The sequence below is a fragment of the Leptonychotes weddellii genome, chromosome X, assembly GCF_054177405.1.
Source record: "Leptonychotes weddellii isolate Sample4059 chromosome X, ASM5417740v2, whole genome shotgun sequence".
Classification (NCBI taxonomy): domain Eukaryota; kingdom Metazoa; phylum Chordata; class Mammalia; order Carnivora; family Phocidae; genus Leptonychotes; species Leptonychotes weddellii.
Window position 1 is genome coordinate 27,977,359 of NC_138385.1, and position 22,828 is coordinate 28,000,186.

The window sequence follows — 22,828 nt, forward strand, 5'->3', positions numbered from 1 at the left end:
CTCTGGGCAAAGACGGTGTTAGGAAATGCCAACTATAACCCATATTTCGAGTGTGCCACTCATTGACGCCTAATGGCCCTTGAGGCTGGGACTGGAGCCCTCTACCTTATGCATGAGGAAAGTAAGGGACTATCTGTCTCCGAACCGGATGCCCTTCCCCTTACTGTGCTCTCTTCTTTTTTTTTTTTTTTTAAAGATTTTATTTATTTATTTGACAGAGAGAGACACAGCGAGAGAGGCAACACAAGCAGGGGGAGTGAAGGAGGGAGAAGCAGGCTTCCCGCTGAGCAGGGAGCCTGATGCGGGGCTCGATCCCAGGATCCCGGGATCATGACCTGAGCCGAAGGCAGACGCCCAACGACTGAGCCACCCAGGCGCCCCTGTGCTCTCTTCTTAAAGGAGGTAACATGCAAGTGATCTATACTGATTACATCCCCTCCCCCACCCATCTTCTTCCTCTGCAGGGGAACTGTGTTAAGAAGGGAAGGTCATGAAGGTAAATTGTCTCCCTCTCAGTAGCGCCTGTAGAGGTCTTTCCCTGGCTCGGAAATCAGGGAACAAAGGAACTCACAAATTCTTATCCGTAGCCACTTGGCCCCCACAAACACACCTGTGGGTAAAATCAAAATGCAATGATTACTTTTAAAATTGAAAATGCAAATGAATCTCCATTAAATGTAATTACTTATCATTTTAAACCTAAAATATAATGTGTTGATAGAAAAAGAGATTTAAAAGGGCTATTGGAGGTTATTTGATCTTTAGTGGCCTGTAGAATATTCTCACTATTGCTTGCATTGTAAGTGAGCACGGCTGCTCTCTTCCGTAGCAATTCCTACTTCCCCACCAGATTATTCAAGTGCAGCATCAGGAGCAGATTGAACCCTTCGGTTCCTCACTCTAGATTTTCTTCTGTCGATGCAGCTGAAGGAATTATTGCCTTCTCCAGCAGCTACATCAAACTACCGATGCATACTGAATCTAAAAATCAGGCAAAAGCACTAAAGAGATTTTCGTGTACTGCTGCTAAGTCCCACTTCCTGCAGTGCCTACTTACCAAGCTGGGCTGCTTTCTTGGGTGGGGGCTTAGGTCATTCTCGTGCAGTATCTCATGGTTCTCTCTGCGAAAAAAATGTCTTGTTTCATTCGGCCTGTGAAGACACTAGTTAAGGATGACACCCAGTTTTCTGGCTTTGGTAACAGCAAGGCAGTTCGCAGAGACAGGGAAACTCAGGCAGGAGAGAGAAACTCAGGCTGGAGGGTGCAAGAATTGCATTTATTTTGAATGTGTTGAGTTCGAGCTCCCTGTGCAAATCCAAGGACAGAGGTTTGGGGCTCCGATAGGGCTCTAGGAATCATGAGCTAATTGGTAGGAATTGAAGCAACAGAGTGAAGTCATCCAGAAGATCAAATGCTTAGGAATACAACAGTTAGGATATAGTTTATATTGGCATAGGGAAATGAAACTCAAGGTTGCAAGGAGCAGTCAGAGATAGAAAACATTCTATAGAATTACGGAGCAAGAGTATTTCAAAAAGTAATGAAAAAGTAATCAATTGTGTCACGTGCCACAAAAGGATGGTTGGGGAGAGGAGTGATCTGAGTAGTCTATGCCTAGACAGTTTCCCCCATCTCCCTTAGCAAGGAAAGAAATGGCCCCATAGAACTTTTCTTGGTGACTTCCTGCTGGATTCAAAGGATCATTGCTTTCTCTAATAAGAGCTTATAAACCACCCCTTTCTTAACCCCTTCTAAATTCATTCACAACTCTGAACACATATCCACTGATCTATAAAGGATCCATTTTCTTCTCCTTATTAATAATCGGAATGGCAGTCCCCTGTTCAAATCTTTTGATATATTTTCCCATTCTCGATAATCAACAATCTTACCTATAAAATCTCTCAGAACCCTGGTGTGTGATACCTCTGGACCATGAGCTGTACATGTATTTAGAAGAAAGAAGTGTCCTTCAAAAAATTTTCCCCACATTTCCTGGATTTCTCTTCCCCCTTCCCAGTATTCCTTCTACCATTCTTATAAAAAGATTATTCCTTTCCACTAAAGGACATGAGCAAAATAGTTTGACTTTTAAAAACTCAAATGCCTTCAAGATAATCCAGTTAATTTGTCAGTAGAATAATGTCAGTGGGTTTCAAAACTCTAAAGGTAAAGGTATATTCAAGTTCATTCCTAATAGCCTGCAGAGAACTATTGATACTCATGTTCTATTAGCTATAACAGGGACACATGCCTAATTCCATTCAAATTACATTGAAACTTCACTGCATCATATCTTCAGATAGCAGATTTTTATCATCATGCTTAACGCAATTAAATCTTCAAGCATTCTCATAAATTATTAGCTACAAAGACCAGACTGCACCTTTACCTATAAAGCCTAAAGAAAGAGCAATCCTATTTTAAGGCAAAATTGAAGATTAACACAGTACTCACAGATGTGAATAAGAAGAGAAGCGAGTATCTTTCTTGCCAGTTCCTTCTGAAGACTCTAGTTGCCACTTCTGAGAGCTCACTCCTTCTTTCATACCCTTCTGCATGTACCAGGAAAACTGTCTCGCCTCATGCCACAATTTTCTTCCATTTCAGGGGTCTAAAGCCATAATTCTGGTTTCTACTGTTGTTAACTTTGGCTTGCTAAAATCCCCCAATCCTTCTCCCCTGACCCCCTCTGCTCGACCAATATCTACTCATCCCTTCCTCCCCCCTCCCTCTCTCCTCCTCCCTTACATACGGTTGTCGGAAAATCACCACAAAGAGATCCAGCTGGATGAATCATCCTTTAGACACACAACTCTTCTCAGAGGCACAGATCTTTTGAAAGCTGGTGAGGACATCTGTCTCCACAGCAATTCAGGAGTTAATCCTCAACCAAACAACCCTGTGAAGTAATTTAGAAGTACAGGGTTCATTTTTTTTCTTCCAAAAACTGTAGGGGAAATGTGGAACACAGTATCTACATATCGCTATATTGAAAACTCCAGAGAGATCCCTCTGTTCTCCAAGCAGATGGAGATCCCACTCTATCAAAGGTTTTGTCTGTTGGCTCTTTTAATGAGGCTGGTGCTCCTGACTCTTAGGAGTAAAAAAAGAGAAAGGTAAGAATTTTGCTGATTCACAGCTTTCTGGTATTTCTGCTGCTCTGGGCCTGTTTTTAGGGGCTCATATGTAGTTTAGTTTTATGTAGTTAGTCTCAAATGTAATCAAATTTGTATTCTCTGAACTTTCATGTTCCACTCTCAGATGACTAACTCTTTGAAAGTCATTTTCAGGATCTTGAATGATAAAATGCCTAACTCTCCTGATGGCACCAAATCCCAGAAAAATCTAAATGAGTTGAAAAGAATTCTACTTCGTTACAGATTCTATGGAAGACGAATAAAAGAGACTTGAAGTTATGCTCAGTAGGGCATTTAAATAGTGTCTTAAAATTAATCACAGAAGATTGTTTAAAGCCTTCAGATTTTTAAAAGTCAAATAAGAACTAAACATTGCACAAGTAATAAAGGCGTCACGATTTTAATTCTAACTTTTAATATTTTCAGAAAAGAAGGTCCCAGACCAACCATTATATAAAAATATTCACCATGACTAAGAATTCTGGTCATTAAAGATCAAAACTATTTTATATAAAAATGTTTAAAAACTACTTCTGGCTTTGACCCTGGATCATTTTGTATAATAATAAAACTAACTTGCATCTGTACGGCATTTGTGAAGGGCTTTCTTTTTTTCTCATTTTCCATTTACATAGATGCTTGTGGATGAGTACAGATGTGGAGTGAAAGCAGAGAGGCTATATGACTTTGCTTAAGGTCATGCAAAAATTTCATAATATGGCAAGTTTAAAAATTCTCCTCTCACTCCCTCTTCAAAAGAGGAGTATGCTTCTTGGCCCCTTCTTTCCCTGAACCCTCAAAGGAGGGCCCAGCCTTGCCCCAGAGGTCTTCAGCAGTGGAGGATCAGAAGTAAAGGAAGATACAAACCATGAGAGTCTCTTAACTCTAGGAAAAAAACCAAGGGATGTTGGAGGGGTGGGGGTGGGGGGGATGGGGTCACTGGATGATGGGCATTAAGAAGGGCACGTAATGTGATGAGCATGGGGTGTGAGATGCAACTGATGAATTACTGACCTCTACATTTGAAATGAATGATATACTATATATTGGCTAATTGAATTTAAATTAAAAGGAAAGAAGAAAAAGAAAGAAAGAGAAAGAAAGAGAGAGAGAGAAAGAAAGAAGAAAGAAAGAAAGAGAGAAAGAAAGAGTAAAGGAAGATAAAAGGGGAACTATAACTGGTATTTTGAGCTGAAGGCTGAAGCTAATTTGCACGGAGTGGGAGAGTTGAGAGGAAATAGATACAAGAAGAGCCAAGATATCAGACAAGTGTATAGGACAGGAAGAAACAAAGATAATTTTAAGATCCATTTCCAGAGATTATGTGTCCCCAGTAAAGAGATGAATTATTGTAAAGTTGCTCTTGGTCAAATGGGCTGTGGTTTCGTGCACCCTAACATTGCTCCAAACTATACCGTGTGGTTGCGTGTCTTCAAATGCTTCTTAGTAATATATCTTTGGCCTTCACAATATTTTTTTCCATTTTATCATAGTAACTCCATATCATGGAAGAAATCCCCAAAGAATTTCCATATAAATGGAAGAAACCCTCTTCTTTGTTGCCATATGATAATGACACTTCCTATTAGAGGTGACTGACTCAGAAGTCCAGCGCGAGGGGATGAGAACTAGACTGGGAAGAGGTAAAGATTAAACTCATACTAGATGTGTCAGCACATCTGAATAACCCAACAACCCCTGTCAGATACAAGTAGTAAATTGATTTATGAAGCACTATCATTGGTTACTGGCACTAATCAATTAAGTAATACGCTGATTTATTTATACATTCTACTAAGTTTCTAAGTAACAATTCAGATAAACTACATATGATACTTGCAGTTAGGAGTTCCAAGTTGAAAGAGAAGAAGGTGAAGAGAGAGACACAGAGATAATTAAAATAATGCAATCTAATATACTTTATAGTAGAGGAACATATCCATATGTGCTATAGGAATTCAAAGCATAGCGAATTGAGTGAGTAAAATAAAGGAAGGCCTCTCCGATGATATATGAGCTGGGTCTTCAAAACCAAGTAGATAAGAAAATGATGGAGAGAGAGTATACTCTATAGAATCATGGCTCTGCACAGCTATGGTGGCATGGTGTGTTCTTAAAAAAATTGCATATGCCTGGCAAGTGTCTGTGTAATGGAGAAGGGTGGTAAAAGCAAGGATAGCATTAATAATTTGCAAGATACAAAGTTGGAAAGTGGATTGAAACCAGATCAAGAAGAGTTGCAAAATTTTGCAAGTATATGCATATGCACATTTTCTTTAAAAAGGACTCATACTTTTCATAAATTGTCAAAGACCTTGTGACCATCCAAGAAGTTTGCGGGTCACTGCTAAAGGAAAAGGAGAATATATATTCCTTTTTAACATATATATTTGTAAATTCCTTATATTGATGAATACACCATAAATGTCATTTTAGATCATTCCATATTTTTCCACAATATAATTTTAATCCTGCCTAGAATATACATATATAAATACATATACATATCTGTGTCATATTTTGTCCAATCTCTTAATGTTGAACATTATTATTCCCATTTTTCTGTAAATATGATAAACATCCTTATAGCTAAATCTTTGCAAGCATTTGTAACCATTTAGTTATAATAAACTCCTGGAAATTTAATTGTTTGATCACATACTACATGCCTTTTTAAGGTCTTTAGTAAATACTGCCAAACCTCTCCCCAAAAAGATGGTGCTGATTTGAACTATTACTTCCACTGTATATGGTGTCTCTGTATACACTGGTCTGTAATCAAAAAAGGAAATTACACTTTTTCCACATTTTAATGTCCACTTGTGTTGTCATCATTTGGGTCCTTTGCCCTTTTTAGATTGGGGTGCTTTTCTATTACTTAAGGAATTGTAGGAGCTTACTTACACCTCTACTTACAATGTGAATTATTGGTCATTTTTGTTTGTGAATATTCACTCTAGTTTATTTGCCTTTCAGTTTGTTTTTGCAGTGGTTGATTTGCAGAAGTTGTAAGATTTCATTTAGACAGATCTATCAGTGTTACCCTTTATGAATTATGACTGTAATACTTAGAAAGTCCAGACCGATCCCATGATAATTTAAATATCTACCTATATTTTCTTCTAGAATTTAAAAGAAACCTTTGTCCTGTGGAGTTAGAGTGGTATGATTTTCCAGGTGTCCAGGTTCCACTGAGCTTCCTGAAACATCCAAACTAGACTCACCAGCTTCAAATGTCTCTTTATCTCTCAGATTTCTCTCTTACCACTTTTCCCTTGCTAACCACATCAGCATTCTCTCTAATCTTTGGACATGCCAAGCTCGATCCAACCAAAGGACCTTAATGTTTGCTATTATCTGGACAATGAGCATGGCTCACTCTTTTGCTTAGGTCAAATCTCCACTTAAGTGTTACCCACTTATTAAGCCTTTCCCTGAACACTCCATCTAAAATAAAATACCGGTCCAGCCCATTGCACTGTCTCCTCAGTCTGCTTTATTTTTCTTTATACAATTTAATTCTACCTGAAAGCATATCATATATGTGTGTGTATATATACACATACTTGTTTATTGTTTTATTTAGCATCATATGTTTCACATGAGCAGATATTTTGTCTTCTTTTCTTTTTTAAAGATTTTATTTATTTAGAGAGAGAGAGAGAGCACATGAGCACACGCCTTGGGGGAGGGGCCAAGGGAGAAGGAGAGAGAGAATCTCAGGCAGACTCCATGCTGAGCGCAGAGCCTGACTTGGGGCTAGATCTCACAACCCTGAGATCATGACCTAAGCCTAAATCAAATGTCAGATGGTCAACCTACTGAGCCACCCTGGTGCCCTGATATTTTGTCTTCTTATTCAATCTCTGTATCCCCAGTACCTACAGAGCGATGGGTGAATAGGAAGAGATCCATAAATACTTGCTAAATAAAGACAGTAGCAAATATTCATACCTGTTTGTATCTTTGTGAAATGTCTACTATGTTCCTCTGATTTATCCACCTATTTCAACACCAATTCCAAAATATGTAGCTTTATAATATATATTAAAATCTATACAATCCTCCTTATTCTTTCTAAATATGTCCATCTCTAGTCTACTGCATATATTCTTCCAAATGTACTTCATTTTTCCTATTTCCAAAAAAATGATATTTTAATTGGACTTCCATTAAATCATGAATTTATATGAGGAAAATTGACAACTAATATTTCTAACCATGAATAATTTTACATCTCTCCATTTAGTTGATTCTTCCTTTATGTCCCTCATTAAAGTGTTACAGTGTTCTTTGTGTAAGTTTCATACATTTCACTTGTTTTATTTCTACAGATTAGATAGTCTTGTTATCATAAAGGGAATATTTCATTCTCATTATTTCCTACCTGGTTAAAAATTTAGTATAAAAATTTCAACATATATCTGTTATGTTATATTTATTGTATAATTCAAATTTTATAACCTTATGCATATTTAATCTACTAAATCTATCAATGACTAGAACTTATGAAAAATATAATGTACTAATATAGTTCTGTCGGTTTATCCTTTCATTTCTAATAAATGTTTCTGTTTGTTTTTAGATGCTTTGTTTTGTTAATTGGTTGCAAAAGGTTAGTGGCTAGTACTAAGAGACTTTACCTTTTATAATTGGAAAGTCAATATCACTGTATTTTTGGTTTGTAACACTTTTTTCGTTTTCCTATATGGTTTAAAATACAAATGCATAAAACAATAATTATAAATCCATGTTAATGGGCAAATGATGTAACAGGATATAATTTATAACAACAACATAAAGGGGAAGCAGAGATGTTTAGAAACAGAGTTAATGTATGACACTGAAGCTAAGTTCATATCAATTCAACATAGATTGTTGTAAGTTTAGGATGTTAACTATAATTCGCTTGGTAACTAATAAGAAAATAACTAAAAAATATACAGAAGGGGTGCCTGGGTGGCTCAGTCGGTTAAGTGGCTGCCTCTTGATTTCACCTCAGGTCATGATCTCAGGGTCATGGGATACAGCCCAGTATCAGGCTCTGCGCTCAGTGGGGAGTTTGCTTGAGGATTCTTTCTCTCTCTCTCCCTCTGCCCCTCCCCCCCACTCATGTGCTCACTCACTCTCTCTCTCTAAAATAAATAATTATATATATATATATATATATGTATACACACACACACACACACACACACACAGAAAAGCAAATGGGAGGGGATCAGAACGGCACACTAGAGAAAACCAAACATGAAAAAAGGCATTACTGGAGGAACCAAGAACCAAAAGCTATATAAGACATAATGAAGACAAATAGCAAAATGACAGAAGTAGGTTCTTCATTGTCAGTAATCACTTTAAATATGAATGAAATAAACTCGCCAATTAAAAACAGAGATTGGCAGATTGGATACAAAAAAGTGATCCTTTCATTTATTTTGCTTTTCAGCTCTAGAGTTTCTTTTGGTTCTTGTTTATAATTTCTGTCTTGATTAATATTATTTGTTTGTTCACACATTGTTCTCCTGGTTTCCCTTAGCTCTATGCCCATTATTTCTTTTAATATTTAAGCATACTTAAGACAGGTGACAGGGCGCCTGGGTGGCTCAGTTGGTTAAGCGACTGCCTTCGGCTCAGGTCATGATCCTGGAGTCCCGGGATCGAGTCCCGCATCGGGCTCCCTGCTCGGCGGGGAGTCTGCTTCTCCCTCTGACCCTCCCCACTCTCATGTGCTCTCTCTCTCTCTCTCATTCTCTCTCTCAAATAAATAAATAAATAATCTCAAAAAAAAAAAAAAGACAGGTGACATAAAAGTCTTTGTCTAATAAATCCAATATTTTCTTGGAGCAATTTCTATTAATTTCCTTTTTTCTGTGAATGTGCCATACTTTCTTGTTTCTTTGCAAGCTGCATAATTTTCTTGTTGGAAACTGGGCACTCTGAATATTACAATGTGGTCATTCTGGATGTCAAATTCTCCTTCCTCTCAGTGGTTTGTTATTGTTGCTATTCTTTGTTTTAGTTGTTTGTTTATTTAGTGCATTTCGAGAATTAATTGTATGAAGCATGTATTCTTTTTTGGGTGTGGCCTTTGAAGTCTCAGCTAACGACTGGACAGAGATTTCCTTAAGTGCCTAAAACCAAGAGTCTCCACATCTTGGCTTAGGAGATCTTTGTGTGTATTGATGCATACCTTTAGCGCTCAGCCACGCAGGTGACAACTCTGCCTTAGCCTGTACTTTCTGCTTGTGCAGAGCCTCAGGATTAGCAGACATGAGAGCTCGGGGTCTACAGAGATCTTTCCTGAGCATGAGCAGCCTGGATATGCACACGTGTGTGGATTTCTAGATTTCCAGGAATAAGGTGGAGATTTTTAAAGCCTCTTATGTTTATCTTTACCTTTCCTTTTTTTTTTTTTTTTTGTGAGCTTGTTGTTTGTCTCAAATCTTATCATAGCCTGAGGCAGCTGTGATTTTTAAACGATTTTTACTTCTTGTTTTAGACAAATACCCCCAAGGTTAAAGTTATCAGCCCTGGACTGTCTATGTATCCAATCACATAAAGATAAGCCTAGTGGGGAGGGGGGTGGTTTTCTAGGAAACTGTCAGGTCAGATAATAACAATTCACTACAAATGGGGCTTTGAAAAAGCTTAAACTCAACTCTGACCACTCCAGGAACTGCTAGGCTGCTGATTTTCACCATGATTGTGGGCCATTTTTCTTTTTTTAAGATTTTATTTATTTATTTACTTACTTATTTATTTGAGAGAGAAGGGGAGAGGGAGCTCGTGCATGCATGAGCAGGGGTAGGGACAGACTCCCCACTGAGTGCAGAGCCCGACACAGGGCTCCATCCCACGACCCAGAGATCCTGACCTGAGCCTAAACCAAGAGTCTGATGCTCAACCAACTGAGCCACTCAGACACCCAGTGGGCCATTTTTCTTGATCCAGCACTCTCATGGTTGTTGCAAGCCTTTGATTAATTTCCAGAGTTCAGAAAAAGTCTATTTTGACAATCTTTGCCAGTATCCTTGTTACTTTTATGAAGGAGTGGATATCAAGCTGTCTTTATTCCACCTTTCCCACTGATGTCACTCCCCTTAATTTCCATTTATTTTCCAGCTGTGGCTGCATGTCAAAATTTTTGATATGTTGACATTTATTTCTCATTTAGCTCAAAATATTTTTAATTTATAGTTTTTGCCATTTGTTTATAATTATATATCTTAATTCTAAATGTATAAGTATTTCCTAGTTTTCTATCTGATTTTTAATAGACCCAGCTCAACAGCACCATGATCAGAGAATATACTTTTTATAATTTCAAAATTCCATTGTTTCTTTGAGAGTTCAACTATCATCTAATGTTCCCCAAGGCAATATGTCTTTATTTTCTTCTGGATGCATTTAATACTTGCTGTTTCTCTATTGTTATTATCAGCTTTACAGCCACCTAGATTTAGTTTAATTAGTATCTCTCTTGTTTTGTGTTCATAGGGCTCCTTGAACATAAAATATTGGATGAACCTCAAAATCATGCTGAAAAAAGGATTACAGACACAAAAGAGTATATAGTACATGATTCTATTTACATGAAACTTGAGGAAATACATATCCCCTCTATGAAGATAGACTGAAGATCAGTGTTTATCTGAAGCCAAAGATGGAGATTGACTGGAAAGGGAAACAAGGGTATCTTTTAGCATGATGAAAATGTTCTTTATTTTAAATGTGTTGGAGGGGGTGCCTGGGTGGCTCAGTCAGTTAAGCGTCTGCCTTCGGCTCAGGTCATGATCCCAGGGTCCTGGGATCGAGCCCCGCATCGGGCTCCCTGCTCAGCAGAGAGCTTGCTTCTCCCTCTCCCACTCCCCCTGCTTGTGTTCTCTCTCTTGCTGTCTCTCTCTCTCGCTTGCTGTCTCTCTCTCTCTCTGTCAAATAAATAAATAAAATGTTTTTAAAAAATAAGTAAAAAAATAAATGTGGTGGAGGTCCCATAAAATGTTGTTTTAAGCCACTAAGTTTTGGGGTGGTTTATTACTTTGTAATAGGTAACATTTATAGACATTGGTATGTAGAAGCATAGTGAGGTTGTAACAGAGCACTAAAAGGTGTTCCACTGTCTATGGGACCAGGAAGCAGGCAGAGGCTAAGAAAGCAGTCTGGAGTCTGTTAGCAAAGGTTTGAGGAATGTCAAACAGCTAGTGAAAACTGGAAAGGCAACGAAGAACTGTTATTTGAATCTGGGAAAAAGAGAATCCACATCGTAAAATAACAAAACAATTAGCAAAATGTCACCTAAGTAACCTTGGAGAATAGAAAATATACATAAATGAACTTACAGCTTGGGCTAAAGACATGTCTCAGCAGAATTTTGAGCATGACAGTTGGCTTCTTCTAGCTATGTATGACAAAGTACAGGAAAGAAAAGATGAATTTGTTGATTAGTTCCAACAGTTTTTTGGTGGAGTATTTTAGGGTTTTCTGCAAATAGAGACAATTTTTCTTCTTCCTTTTTGGTTTGAATGATCTCTCTCTCTCTCTTTCTCTCTCTCTTTTGTCTAATTTCTCTGGCTAAGACTTCTAGTACTATGTTGAATAAAAGGGCCAAGAAGGGGCATCCTTATTTTTCCTGATCTTAGAAGAAATATTTTCACCATTGAGTATGATATTAGCTATGGGTTTGTCAAGTATGACCTTTCTTATGTTGAGGTACATTCCCTCGATACCCAATTTATTCCATCTGTACCCACTTTGTTGAATTTCTTTTTAACATGAATGGATGTTGGATTTTGTCAAATGCTTGTTTCTGCATCTATTGAGATGATCATATGATTCTTATCCTTCATTTTCTTAATGTGGTGTATTGCATTGATTGATCAGCATATGTTAAGCCACCCTTGCATCCCTGGAATAAATCCCACTTATTTGTGGTGTATGATCCTTTTAATGTACTGTTCAATTGAGTTTGCTAATATTTTGTTGAGGATTTTTGCATCTGTGCTTATCAGGGATATTGGACTGTAATTTTCTTTTCCTATAGTGTCCTTTTCTGGCTTTAGTATCAGGTTACTGTTGGACTTGTAAACTGAGTTTGGGAGTGTTTCTTCCCCTTTGATTTTTGGAAGAACTTAAGAAGAATTGGCATTAATTCTTCTTTAAGTGTTTGATAGAATTCACCAGTGAAGCTATTTGGTCCTAGGCTTTTCTTTGCCGGGAATTTTGGGTTTTGTTTTTTTTTTAAGATTTTATTTATTTATTTGACAGAGAGATAGAGAGAGAGCACAAGTAGGCAGAGTGGCAGGCAGAGGGAGAGGGAGAAGCAGGCTCTCCGCTGAGCAGGGAGCCGGACGTGGGGCTCGATCCCAGGACCCTGGGATCATGACCTGAGCCGAAGGCAGACGCTCAACCGACTAAGCCACACAGGCGCCCCTTGGGTTATTGATTCAATCTCTTTATTAAGCATTGGTCTGTTCTAATTTTTTATTTCTTCATGATTCAATCTTAGTCAGATATGATGAAAGATAGATAATTGGAAGAAAGGCAGGCAGGGACAAGGGGACCCCACCCTAAGAGGAAACCACCCTTAAAAGGATTTTACACCACCTTGGAAGGATCCCTCCACCCTTTCCCACGTGGGAGATGGATGACAAAAACCTGACTGGGTGACAGGTGGAGGGAGGGTTAATCAGATTAAAACAGCACGCCAACAAGCCCATCAAAACCCCTAGACTTAGAAACTCTGGTGGCAACCCTCTTGGGTCCCTTCCCTCTTTGGGAGCTTTGTACTATTGCTCAATAAATTTTACTTTGCTGCCCACCACTCTTTGTCTGGTCTACCTCTTCATTCTTTGAAGCGGCATGACCAAGAACCCTGGGCACTAAAAGAAAAAGAAATCCTGTAACAGATATGTTTCTAGAAATTTATCCATTTCTTCTAGAGTGTCCGGTTTGTTGACATATAACAGTTCATACTTGTCTCATGATCCTTTGTATTTGTGTGGCATTAATTTTAATATTTCCTCTTTCATTTATAATTTTATTTATTTGAATCTTCTCTCTTTCTTGGTAAGAATAGCTAAAGATTTGTCTATTTTGTTTATCTTTGGACCTCCCTTTTTTTAAATGGAAGTGCCCACTGTAGGTATGCTAGCCTTAGCTTACCTTTGGATATATCTGAGGAAGGCAAATAACATGACTTTTTATCTGACAGGTCTTAGGATCAAGAAGAGCCGCAGCTCCAGAAATATATTAGATGAACTACATGGAATGAGCCTAATCTACATCTAGATCAGACTTAGATAATGAGATTAAGACTTTGAGGCTGAGCCAAATGTCATAACGAGATTTGAATTTGGGAAGAAAGGATAAACTATCTTATACAAGCTGGGAATGTAAATAATTGTTCCTAGAAGAGAACTGGAGTAGATTGAACATTACTGCTCCTGCTATCAATAGGTGGCATGTTTTTCCCCAGTGCTTTGAATGTGATCTTCCCTTATGAGCTATTTTGACCAAGAGAATATAATAAATATGGCATTGTGTGAATTGCAGAGCCTAAAGCTAAAGAGAAGTCCTTGAAATTTTTTGCCTTCAATCCCTTAAAATGCTGCCCTGAAACTGACATTCTCTTGAAAAAGACCAGAGTTAAAGACTGAAGAGAAAGTTCCGGCCATCCCAGATGTTCCAAATGAGTCAAGCCCCTTGACACCTTGTCAGCTGAATGCAGCCACTTGAGTGAGCTTCAGCAAGATCAGCAGAACAACCCAGTCACTCCACAGAATTGTAAAGATCATAAATAAGGCCTTGTTGTTTTAAGCCACTAAGTTTTGGGGGTAGTGTGATACAGTATTGGTTTTCTACTGCTATCGAAAAATCACCTTAAAAATTAGCAACTTAAAACAGCCAGCATTTATTGTATTACACACTTCCTGAGAGCCTGGAGCCTTGGAGCAGCTTCGCTGAATTTCTGGCTCAAGGTCTCTTGTGAGGTCGAAGTCAAGCTGTTGGCCAGGGCTGCAGTCAATTCAGATCTTGGCTGGGACTGGAAAATCTGCTTCCAAACTCACTCACATGTTTGTTGGCAGGTCCCTGTTCCTTTCCGGCTGTTAGCCAGAGGCTTTGGTCCCTCACTCGGTGGGCCTCTCCACAGGCTAGTTCACAGCATGGCAGCTTGTTTTCCCCGGAGTAAGTGACCCAGGATTGACTGAGCACGGATGTGAGAGAACACACAAAATAGAAGCCACAGTCTTTTTTTTAACCTAATCTTGGAAGTGACGTATCATCAATTCTGTTGGAGGCTGTCGGTCGCGCAGACTAACTTTGGCACAATGTGGGAAGATACTGTGCAAGAGTTTGAAGGCCAGAAGGTAGGGATCACTTAGGGTCATCTTGGAGGCTGACTACCACACACAGCAATAGGGAACCAGAACAGATTTCGCAGAATTATTCTTAGTTTTGTTAGCTATGAGAATGACGGGGTGGTTTTCTCATAAGAAGTTCATACGTTTAGAAATGCATGCTGAAGATGGAGTATGTAATGATGTGGGCCATAAGATTTCTTTAAAATACTTCAGCAAAAAGAGTAATAACAAAATGGATAGATAAAGCAAATATGGCGATACCTTAAAAATTGTTGAATATGGGTGATGGGCAAAGGGAGTGCATTATCGTATCTGTGTAGGCTGGACATTTTTCCTATAAACCTTTAAAGTCAACATTTACAATGTGCAGGACGTGGAATCCTTTGCCACTTCTTGAACTTGGGGAGATGTTAGATAACAGCTTAAAACATGTGCGAGGGAAGAGCTACTTTTTCAAATTTCTTTTAAGTCATGCAAGGGAAAGAAAAAGAAACAAAGACCACTGATAGAAGAGGATATTGAGGATGACTTTACTTTTGCCTTGGAATTGGGATCTGCGGCCCAAAGCTGAGAACAAAGAATGGTTAAACTCTTCACATCTGAAAGAGGCCTCAAGGCCCAATCAATAATTGGGGCCAGACCCCTCTCTCGGTTATTATACAAAAGCTGCTGAACTGACTCTGTCAGCCTCAAGTATCTCTGCAGGCCACTCCCAAAGTCTATAAAAACAGAAGGCTAATGAGACGGCAGGCAAACCAGCATGTAGTAAGCACCCTAATGGCAAGTTACAGCAGGTTTTCTCCCTCCCTCCTCTGCAGGATTAGGAGATAAGTATCTCACTGTTGGCATGATGCTTGGTCAGACCTGCCTGTGGCACTGGTGGGAGGAGTGTAGTAGTGGGGGGGGGTGGTGAAGAGCTTTGAAGAAAGCTTGACACATCCCTCTCAGGGTTTGTGTGGGATCTGCAGACAAAGCTAGTGTTAGCCTGCTTCTCTGCTGTGAAGGCAGAGCGTTGGCTGGTACAGCCAGTGGAGGTAGCTCAAGGAAAGAATGTAGTGCGGCGTTCTTGGTACAAAGGGGAGAACCCTCACCCAAGAAACTCCCCAGCGCTCTGCAGCACTGGAGTGTGCAGAAATGAACCTCAGCAATCCCCTTAAATCCACACGAAGGAGTATGTGGTACAGGAGGGACAGAGGCGGTAGGGCTCTATAGGAAGACAAAAATTGAGGAAACGTTTTACCCAGAGAGGGGGTTGGGGTGTGACTCTAACATATCATCAGCCAATATCAGGAGGCTCACTGAAGATTACGCTGTATGGTGCACCGCGCCCCCCCGCCCCCGAAAAACCAAACAAGATATCTGTGGTAGGCATTACCATCATTCTTCAATACCCAAATTCTTTCCGCATCTGGCCACTGGAACAGTTTCCCACTGAAGCTGTGCGAGGTGGCCATGTGCTGTGATCTGACCAATGAAATGAGGCAGAAGTAGCATGTATCACTTCTACATGGAAGTATTTCATCCCCAATGCTTGGTGCTCTAGCCTACTTTTTCCCCACTGCAGTGAGTATAAAAGTATTTATTCATGGAGAGCCCATACTGATGGAAATATCCTGGAATGCCAAGTCAACATAGGGAAAAATATGAACTGAAGAGTCACCTAGATCCCCAAAGACTTTGAAAGATTAATTTTTGAAAGTTCTTTTTGTAAACCCCTGAGGTTTTGGAGTTGTTTATTACTGTAACAGAGCCTAGTGAAACCTGACTGTTACTCTGTCAATGAGGACACATTAGTCAAAGTCACCAGCAATTGACTAGAGACTAGCCATGTAAGATGATCCCTACTATCTCTCTCTCACTCTCTTTTTTAATTCAGAGACTCACTTTATATTTTTTATTAACTTATTTTATTTAAATTCAATTAGTTAACATATAGTGTATCATTAGTTTCAGATGTAGAGCTCAGTAATTTATCAGTTGCATATAACACCCAGTGCTCATTATATCACATGCCCTCCTTAATGCCCATCACCCAGTTACCCCATCCTCCCACCCACCTCCCCTCTGCAACCTTCAGTTTGTTTCCTAGAGTTAAGAGTCTCCTATAGTTTGTCTACCTCTCTGACTTTGTCTTATTTTATTTTTCCCTCCCTTCCCCTATGAGTCTCTGTTTTGTTTCTTAAATTCCACATATGACTGAAACCATATAATTGTCTTTCTCTGACTGACTTATTTCACTCAGCATAATACCCTCCAGTTCCATCTACATGGATGTGAATGGTAAGATTTCATCCTTTTTGATGGCTGAGTATTATTATACATAAATTGGCTGGTAACTCTCTCTCTCTCTATATATATACCCCACATCTTTCCATTCATCTGTTGATGGACATCTGGGCTCCTTCCATAGTTTGGCTATTGTGGACATTGCAGCTATAAACATTGGGGTGTAGGTGCCCCTTCAGATCACAACATTTGTGTCCTTTGGGTAAATACCCAGTAGTGCAATTGCTGGGTCATAAGGTAGCTCTATTTTTAACTTCTTGAGGAACCTCCATAGTGTTTTCCAGAGTGGCTGTACCAGTCAAGAAATGGGCAGAAGACATGAACAGACATTTCTCCAAAGAAGACATACAAATGGCCAACAGACATATGAAAAAATGCTCAACATCACTCAGCATCAGGGAAATACAAATCAAAACCACAATGAGATACCACCTCACACCAGTCAGAATGGCTAAAATTAACAGGTCAGGAAACAACAAGTGTTGGCAAGGATGCAGAGAGAGGGGAACCCTCTTACACTGTTGGTGGGAATGCAAGCTGATACAGTCTACTATCTCTCTTATTCTCCCTTCTCTCTCCCAATTCTATAGGAGTTTTGCTTTAAAAAAGTAGAAGAAAAGGGGCACCTGGGTGGCTCAGTCGTTAAGCGTCTGCCTTCGGGTCAGGCCATGATCCCAGGGTCCTGGGATCAAGCCCCGCATCAGGCTCCCTGCTCAGCAGAAAGCCTGCTTCTCCCTCTCCCACTCCCCCTGCTTGTGTTCCCTCTCTCGCTGTCTCTCTCTCTCTGTCAAAAAATAAATAAAATCTTAAAAAAAAAAAAAAAGGTAGAAGAAAAGGTCAGGTTTCCCATCAGTGGTAGGAGGTGTCTCCTGATATCACTCTGAGGAAAGCTTTGAATCCAATGAGATTGAATATTGGAGTTTTTAAATTATATGACTTTTTTAGAATGGAATCTTGCCATTTGCAATGATGTGGATGGAGCTAGAGAGTATTATATTAAGCAAAATAAGTCAGTCAGAGAAAGACAAATACTAAACGATCAAAGGGGAAAAAAAGAGAAACACAAAAACCAAGAAACAGACTCTTAACTCTAGAGAACAAACTGGGTGCCTGGGTGGCTCAGTTGGTTAAGCGGCTGCCTTCGACTCAGGTCATGATCCCGGGGTCCTGGGATCGAGTCCCACATTGGGCTCCCTGCTCAGCGGGGAGTCTGCTTCTCCCTCTCCCTGCCTCTGCCCCTGCTTGTGCTCTCTGTCTCTGTGTCAAATAAAAATAAAATAAAATCTTTAAAAAAAAAAAAAAAAAACAACTCTAGAGAATAAACTGATGGTTTCCAGAGGGGAGGTGGGCGGGGGGAAGGGGGGAAATAGATGATGGGGATTAAGGAGTGCACTTGTGAGGAGAATTGGGTGATGTATGGAAGTGATGAATCACTATATTGTACACTTGAAACTAACATAATACTGTATGTTAACGAACTGGAATTTAATGAAAAACTTAAAAAATAAAAACACATATATCTTAATGAATAAATAAATAAATTACATGACTTTCTAAATAACTGAATGTGACCAGTGACCAGAAAGCTATGGCATCTGGTCAAGATAGTTTTAAGATATTTGTTACATAATATGGAAGGGATATCGGAAGTAGCAGAGTTGAAAGCAATGATGAGAGGGAACAAAAGTTCCATAATTGTGAACCCACTAAGATCACACAGATTGCGGCCAGTAAACCAGTTACATCTCCTACAAATTCAAGAATACACGATATACAGAGAGTATGATTGATAATAATTACCTCTGTGCTGCTACCATCTGAAGATTAGGTGCCGTTTGGTTTGGTTTGGTTTGGTTTGGGGTTTTTCGGCCATTTCTCTTCCAAAGACCAAATCCTTAGATTCGTAGCTTTCCCTTCGCTAATTTCTCAAGTATTATAACAATACAGCCCCCAGTGAAGAACTTTCCTGTTGGAACCCCACAGTACCCAGCAGTGTTCCCTACATTGTGCCTACTTAAATATTTGCTTATGGCAGATTTTATCAGAGGACAAGGGAGTCTCAGGATGCAAGCTATCTGTGGAGTTAGACAAATTACATGCACAGCATCTCACTTATTACCTATGCTTGACTAACTTAATGTAAATCTTCACTCGGTGTTTTCTGCTTTTAATACTTGGTTCTTGTTCCAGATTTCCCTTTCAGCCTCATCTGTGGGTTTATACTGTCTTCTCTTGATCATGTAATCTTATTTTTATTTACCAACCTATTTATCTCCTCTCCTAGGATATTTGAGGAAGTACCGTCCTTCCTGAGTGTTTACCCCTCACCACCACCCGCCACCACCATTCCAGAAAAAATCCTCTTGACTCAGTGGCCTCCATGGCCTCAGTATGGAATATCCTTGAACTTGCTTCTTCCCCTTGAGACCTAGCTCAGCTCCCCTGAACTGTCTCTTCTCTATACCTCTATGTATCTCTTGTCCCTCTCTATCAATCTTTCCAGCTAGAAATTCTACTGCCTCCTCAGATGCACATATACACACGGGCTCTGGTCCTATCCCAGCTGAGATTGCTCACAAAATGATACGTGGTTTTAGGGCAATTGTTTATGGATCTCAGCAGATACTAAAAATCTCTCACTATAGCTAATAAAAAACTGTATGGAACTTTTCAGTTTGCTTAGTCATTTCAGAGTCCAGTAGTTCTATTTATTTACAGAGATTAAAACATATTCTTAAATCCAGCATACTCTGAAGTCTCCAGCTGTAATATAAAATAAATCTAAACTAAGTATTCACTTCCAAATACCTTGCAATTGTCATTTAACTCTGAATACCCTTATATTTCTATTTTATAAAACAATTCTAAACAATTTGTAAATATTGTGGTCTCAATGCCATTTTAGTCAACTTACTTTCAGAGTTACTCACATAGCTTTAATAAGAATCACTAACTTTAAAAAATGGCAAATCTAAACAACATTATATCTTATTTTTTCATTTGTTTTCCTTCCTTTTTGAAATTCTCTCCTTCCTCTATTTTGATGACCTGGGTATCTCTTCTCTACATGTGTGGTCACTTTTCAATTTCAGTGGGTTGTTTTTTCTCTATTCATCTCTTAAATGTTGATTTCTTTCAATGCTCCATATTGGCACCTCTTTTCACATTATAAGATTTCATGGGTGACAAGGATACAAATGTAGTGATCCAAAGGGGCACATGCACCCCAATGTTTATAGCAGCAATGTCCACAATAGCCAAAATATAGAAAGAGCCTAGATGTCCATCAACAGATGAATGGATAAAGAAGATGCGGTGTGTGTACACACACACACACACACACACACACACACACACACACAAATGGAATATTATGCAGCCATCAAAAAATGAAATCTTGCCATTTGCAATGACGTGGATGGAACTAGAGGGTATTATGCTAAGCAAAATAAGTCAATCAGAGAAAGACAAGTATCATATGATCTCACTGATATGAAGCATTTGAGAAACAAGACCGAGGATCATAGGGGAAGGGAGGGAACAATGAAACAAGATGAAACCAGAGAGGGAGACAAACCATAAGAGACTCTTAATCTCAGGAAACAAACTGAGGCTTGCTGGAGTGGAGGAGGGTGGGAGGGATGGGGGGGCTGGGTGATGGACATTGGGGAGGGTATGTGCTATGGTGAGAGCTGTGAATTGTGTAAGACTGATGAGTCACAGACCTGTACCCCTGAAACAAATAATACATTATATGTTAATAAAAAAAAAAAGATTTCATGGGTGTTCCAACCAGTCTTGTGACCATGCTTAGTATCCATATACAATGAATCTGATGCTGGAAATAGCTATGTAAACAAAATAAAGTCTTTCATTCAGTTTGTATTCTAGTTAGTGAAGGTACAAATAAATATATTGATTGGCAATAAATGCTATAAAAAATAAAGCAAGGGATCAAGGTGCTATTTTCCATAAGAGTGTCACTAAAGGCTACAGCAAGATCGTAACATTGGGCTGGGACTTGAATGAAATGACAAAGTGAGCCGTGTAGGTATCTGGAAGATATATATTCCTGACATAGAGAACAGACAGTGCAAAGACCCTGTGGCAAACACATGCCTGGCAGGTTTAAAGAACATCAAGACCAGTATGGTGGGAGAAGAGTGAGTGAGAGGAGAGTATTAGATAAGACAATGGAGTTGGGCCTTTATCTAGAACCTTATAGGCTGTCATTAAGACTTGCCCTTTTACTCTGATTGAAATGGGGAGCTGTTTTATAATTTTCATCAGGGACATGGTAGGATATGGCTTATAATCTTTTACACATTTTTTAAAGACTTATTTCTTTATTTGAGAGAGAGAGCATGTGTGCTTGAATGGGGAGAGAGGCAGAAGGAGAAGGAGAGGGAAAGTGTCTCAAGCAGACTCCCCGCTGAGTGCAGAGCCCAATGCGGGGCTCAACCCCACGACCCTGAGATTATGACCTGAGCCGAAATCAAGAGTCAGATGCTTAACTGACTGAGCCACCTAGGTGCCCCATTACACTTTTTAAACATATAAACTGTATATATTTAAGGTATAAAACATGATTTGACATACATATACAGAGTAAAATGATCACCACAATCAAGCTAATAAACATATCACTTCCTCACACAGTTACCATTTTGTATGTGGCAAAAGTACCTGAAATCTACTCTCTCAGCAAATTACTAGTATTCAATACAGTATTATTATTTTTTTGTTTGGTAAAGATTTTATTATTTATTTATTTGACAAAGAGAGACACAGCGAGAGAGGGAACACAAGCCTGGGGAGTGGGAGAGGGAGAAGCAGGCTGCCCATCAAGCAGGGAGCCCGATGTGGGGCTCGATCCCAGGACCCTGGGATCATGACCTGAGCCGAAGGCAGACGCTTAACGACTGAGCCACCCAGGCGCCCCTCAATACAGTATTATTAATTATAGTTATCATGCTGTACATCAGATCTCTAGACTTACTCATTTTACATAACTACAACACCGTACTCTGACCAGCTCTCCTCATATCCCTCACCTTCCCACCCTTGGCAAACCATTCTACTCTCTGCTTCTGTGTATTCAACTTTTAAGATTTCCCATGTAAGTGAGAACATGCAGTTTTGTTTTTTCTTTCTGTATGTTGTTTATTACATAATGCCTAATGTCCTCCATTTCATCAATATGGCTTATGCTTTAAGAGTCACAGTGACTAGTTCATAATAGACTATGGTGGGGATTCAAAGCTAGAAGCAGAAAGACCAGTTGGGAAGCTGTTGCTATAATCCAGGCAAGAAGCAGTGATGATTTGCACTAGGTTGGTAGCAGTGAAGTAGGGAAAAATTAGGAAGTTGAGAATAGATTTCAAACTTTGAGCTGACAGGATTATTGTTTGTTTGGATGAAGGTAAGGACTCAAAGATGATTCTTCATTTTTTTGACCTGGCCAACTAGTTAAGTCTACATCTGTATCTGGACCTCTAGATCCACATAAATATATATCCACCACCTACTGAATAACTTCCACTAGTTGTCCCCAAGGCATCTCAGATTCAAAAGTAAATTCATCTTCCCCTAAGTTACTCCTTCTTTGAATAAGTTGCCCATCCATCCACCCAAATGTCTATATGCCTTCTTCCTCACCCTCTCCCAATCTAATTATTCCCCAAGTCTTTTTTTTTATTCTTATGTTAATCCCCATACATTACATCATTAGTTTTAGATGAAGTGTTCCATGATTCATTGTTTGTGCATAACACCCAGTGCTCCATGCAGAATGTGCCCTCCTCAATACCCACCACCAGGCTAACCCATCCTCCCACCCCCTCCCCTCTAGAACCCTGTTAGTTTCTCAGAGTCCATCGTCTCTCATGGTTCGTCTACCCCTCCGATTTCCCCCGCTTCATTCTTCCCCTCCCGCTACCTTCTTCTTCTTCTTTTTTTTTTCTTAACATATATTGCATTATTTGTTTCAGAGGTACAGATCTGAGATTCAACCGTCTTGCACAATTCACAGTGCTTACC

The 22,828-nt window shown here is 39.3% G+C and overlaps 1 long non-coding RNA gene across 1 annotated transcript; it reads right to left on the reverse strand.

Annotated features, from left to right (window-relative positions):
* Positions 1–216: 216 nt before the first annotated feature.
* Positions 217–2,679, reverse strand: LOC115944388 (uncharacterized). Its single transcript, XR_004078946.2, has 3 exons — positions 2,458–2,679; positions 1,058–1,121; positions 217–610 (listed from the first exon to the last, which is right to left on the reverse strand). It is a non-coding gene; the product is annotated as an uncharacterized LOC115944388 (long non-coding RNA).
* Positions 2,680–22,828: the final 20,149 nt, after the last annotated feature.